We start from the raw sequence: 4,863 nt of genomic DNA, 5'->3' as shown, positions 1-4,863 counted from the left end.
ATTATGAACTTACTTATTGTCCCCTACTATTATTTTAATCAAAAGTAATTTGCTATAGAACAAATTTTCTAAAAGGCACTTTCAGTTTCAACTTAAATAACCATTAAATTTGGAAAGTGATGAATCAGTCGTGTTCAAAACATTTTTATATATTTTATTTACTTATTTTATTATATGTTCAATGACTTTTTAGGAAAAATACAAATCCCAAATCAACCAAAGGAAGAATCTATAAATAATGGGGAAGTTGTCCAATAGAGAAGTTTGTTAACTCAAGATTGGCCACTAAACAAAGTCTACCTAACTAATAAAGTAAAATTTTGTAATAGCACTTAATTAATTATGAAGCTAAATAGATGGATTGAGCTGAATTTTCATGAATCAAAATGACACAAACTAATATATGCATGAATCAAAACGACACAAACTAATATGTGTGCCTTGTCTAATTCTGTCGAAAAGTTAGTTGGCTCTGATGAGTTTGATTAAGATGGACTAAAAAATATGTGATAGCTAACCCGCCTAATAGTACTCTTACCAAATTTATTTTGGGTGAAAAATCGCTAACGATATTGTTTATTTTGGATACAAACTTGCACGACCATAAAATATGTTACTAATTAAGGCGATATTGTTTATATATATATATATATATATCCAACACATCTTATGTATTTTATAAACATCGAATTAGTCTAGTGATTACATGAAACAAATCTTATATCGATTTCCATTTATTTGGATCGGCTTAATTCTTTATAAAATTGATCTTAAAGAGAAGCTTTTTTATATAATTGATTATTTTAGTTCGATGATACATTAGTAGTATAAATTAATGGACCACGTAGTGGTGTTGTTAGTTTTGTCCACATCGTGAACAGATGGACCAAGTGATTACATTCAAGTACCTTGAAAATTTAAGAGTAACATAATAAGTGAAATAGAAAATTTCGTAAGAGTGTCGTGAGTTGGTGCAGCGGATGATATTTCATAAGGCAGATCATGATTCGCTTTCCTTTTGCCAACATCTTCTCCATTGAACTTGTCTAGTATCATGAACGTGTTTACCTAGTGCATGAGCATCCGAAGAGTAGTGATCATGGATTTTTCTTGAGGCTCCCAGAAAAAATGAAAAAGAAAATTAATTAACTCAAATTGAAGAAGAAAAAATAGGTGAAAATAAAGTCAAATGATTGGAGTTATCTAAATGAATTGATGAGATATAATGGACATATAATTATCTTCCTAGAATTAGAGTTAATCATTTGATTAAAAGAAATTCCCATTAGAGTTATAACTTTGATTATGACCCCTACATCATTAATATTGTGGAGGGATCAATTAGCTTTCTCAACATTCTTTCTTGCTAATATAACACTAATCTTTTTCCAAATCAATCTGCGCCAAAGTTTGACTTGAGAAATATAATAGGATTTAGCACTAGGCATGTCATAATCCAAGGCTAAAAAAATCAAAGCATGATTTCCTCCATAGTAATTCTAGATTGCTCGATGTGAGTTTGTTTACATTATTTGTCTCAAACTCGAATTAAAAAATAGAATTGTGATAGACAAGCGGCTATCATGAAACTGCTAGAAGTGAATCTAGGATATGAAGGTTATAGATATCTACAGTGACCTTAAGTATTGAGGTATTGATTAATTTAAACAAAAATTACATAAATTCACGCCATGTAATATCTGTTAAGATAAAATGTTTTTTATCATAATTTTTTTTTCATATTTAGAGATCAAATTCAAAACTTTTAATTAATCGTAAAAAAATTATATTCATCCCATTATAATTCTGGACAACGTAAAATGATATTTGTTAATGTGATAAAGAACCCAATATACTTTTTGTCAAGTCATTTTCAGAACATGCTTTCAAATTGTCCATTGCATAGTGTAGCCGAAAGTGGAGTCATAGTTAATCATATACCTCAACACCTTATGGAAAATTGAAAATTATAATGGACATTTTGTATAATTTTCAATGGTTTAAAGTGGCTTTATTTGCAATAAAAAAAAACTTAGGTCTTTGACATATTTTTACCATGTCTAAGCTAGCCATAGGGTTAATTTGTCTACTATATTTGGTCATGTATTTTTAATTATTTTTTAAAAAAAGTTGTTCTTGTTTCTATTTTTGGTTCATCATAAGGTTCCCCTGCAGTTATCATGATTACTATTGATCAAGTACTTGCTAAAGTATAAGATTAATTCTTTTATGTGTTTTTTTTCTAGTCATTATTACCACTTGCAAAGATCTCTTGCGTATAAGGCAAGAATTCTTTAAGTATTTGCATGCGTTGCATTTTCTTTTTTCCTTATTACTATTTAAAATTTAATTGTGGGATAATCGAGATCCTTTCATTTTTATTAGAGGTTTCGGGTTTGAGTTAATGGGGATGGAAGAAATTCTCTAAAAATAGGTATGTTATCTTGCAAATTCAAATTTAACCGTACCTCAATACAAATATCAAACACCGAATGGAAAACAAATATAAAAAAAATAATCCAAAATTTTATTAGAAGTTTATGAAACTTCTAGTTGAAGGTTGATATTACTTCGTTGGTGCATGCATCTGATATTAGACTCCCCGTCTATTAAAATGGTGTGTTGGGGTTTGGGGTGGGGTGGGATTTCTTCCGTTTTATATCAAAATTTAGATGTTAACGGATTTAACATTTGTCATTTGAAAATTTTAATAAAATGGAAAGAAAAAATCCGTTGAGCTTATGTTAGTTACATTCTAAAAATGTGACTTACTTAAGTCAATTTAATCTATTCGTGACTCAAATAGGTTCCAACCTCCTCAAAAGTGTACATGTGCATTGGAGAAGCTAAGGGTGTGTTTGGCAGGGAATTGTTTTTCCCTGTAAAATGTTTTTCGTGTTTGATTGGTCAAAAGTTCTTTAAAGATAAAGAATGTTACTTTCCTTACGGAGGTATATAAAAAACAAATTACGTAAATGACATATAATGCCGATTGTCTCCCTCTATCACCTCATCGAACCTCCTCACCTCCCCATCCCCACCCCACCCCACCTCTATCTTTATGGTATTTGCTTAAATTATATATAAATATTCTGGAAATAACATTTTTATTTGCTAATCACCAAGTACAAAAAATAAGTAATAAATCTTACACTTTCTAAGAAAATATTTAATCTGTTGATCGAGAGCCCATTAAGTTTTAACCGATCCAAATTTAGTTCAATCTGATTATTTGGTACCTTTAATCACAATTCACAAGCTACATAAGATTTCGTTAACCTTCTAGCAAGTCTTTAGTGGGTGTTTGAATTTTCTTATTTTAAGTGAATTTTGGTTTTTCAAGCACTTTTTTAGTTTTGAGGGTGTTTAAGAAACATAAAAAAAAAATGCTTCAAACACTTTTTTTAGGTTGGAAAAGTTTTTTAAAAAAATCCAAAAGTTGGGTGTTCCCAACCCAAGGCTTTTAACTTTTAGCTTATAATCCACTTAAAAAAAGCTTATCCAAACACCCCCTAATTTTCTCTTCAAACTTTCAATACTTATAGGAGTCGTTTGGTGCGAAGTATAAGGTATAATAATTCCGGAATAAAATGCATGTGTTTGGTTGGAGGTATTAAGTAGTACTTAGATTATATATCCCCACCATTTACACCATAGTGATAGGATATACCATATACATGATGAAATAAGTTATTCCGAGATTAACCAAACGACCCCATAGAGTTATAGTAACTATTCCCTACATTGCAGGCCTTTTGTTGTTTCATTTTCAGTCCAATAAGGCTTGAAAGACAAGAGCAATTGTGTATTCCAGAGTAATTGGGCTGGACTTATATAAGACTACAAAAAATGTCTTCCCAAACTACTAGTGTACTTATTAAAGAGTTTACAAAGTCCTATGTAGCTTTTGAATTCATTGGGAAATAAGACCAATTGTGTAATTTTATGTAGCTAAAAGAACCTCTTCCACCCTAGGTAATTGGCAAAGCTAAGATGTATATGTTATTTACGATGTCAAACTTCAATCGTGACACGATGGGAGAAAATGAAGGAAAAAAAGAAAGACGATTCTCGTGTTTTAGAGGTCGATACAAATGATAAAAAGAAGTATTTGTGGCCCATGCAGGTCTCGAACCTGCGACCTTCGCGTTATTAGCACGACGCTCTAACCAACTGAGCTAATGGGCCGTTTGTTCATTGCTGTTCACGTTATTATTATTAATTCACTGTTTCTGCTTTTGGAGCCAATTTGCTTTGTTTAGAATATTCTTTGGACAAGAGAATAAATGCTTTTTAATTTTTAGTATTCGTTAATAAATGAAGGGTCCTACGTAGAAATTAATAAGGTGTTTTATGGCAAAAGAATAATAATGAAGGTTCCTAATCACACCAATATTTAAAATTCTAATATATATATATAGTAAGAGGTCGTTGGTAGAGTGTATAAAAATAATGCTAAATAGAGTATATTAGTAATGTCTGCATTAATAATGCTTGTATTAGTTATGATTGAATTAATTATACATAGAATATTTCTTATTCAATATTTGGTTTAGTGTATTAAAAAATAGCTTGCATTACATAAAAATATTTATTTACAAAAATATCTTTAACAATTATGATAGAAAAGATGTAAAAGGGGTTTTGAGGGGTAATTAGGTCTTTAACCATACGAATGCAAAGCATTAAATTCCCTTGCATTACTAATACCTAGAAATCCATGATACTAGTAATGCAAGCTTTAATACACAATAGAGTCATTACTTATATATACCATGAAAAAGTATATCAAATAAGGTACTACTAATACACCTAATTAATGCATGCATTATTTTTGCTAACACACTATACCAAACGACCACT

General features: G+C 30.1%; 1 non-coding gene across 1 annotated transcript; it reads right to left on the bottom strand.

Moving 5' to 3' along the window:
- Nucleotides 1-4,114: 4,114 nt before the first annotated feature.
- Nucleotides 4,115-4,188, bottom strand: TRNAI-AAU (transfer RNA isoleucine (anticodon AAU)). The gene has a single exon. It is a non-coding gene; the product is annotated as a tRNA-Ile (tRNA).
- Between the last annotated feature and the right edge of the window lie 675 nt (nt 4,189-4,863).

This window comes from Solanum dulcamara, chromosome 2, assembly GCF_947179165.1.
Source record: "Solanum dulcamara chromosome 2, daSolDulc1.2, whole genome shotgun sequence".
Classification (NCBI taxonomy): domain Eukaryota; kingdom Viridiplantae; phylum Streptophyta; class Magnoliopsida; order Solanales; family Solanaceae; genus Solanum; species Solanum dulcamara.
The sequence above is the reverse complement of the archived record's forward strand: the minus strand, read 5'-3'. Positions and strand labels throughout refer to the sequence as shown.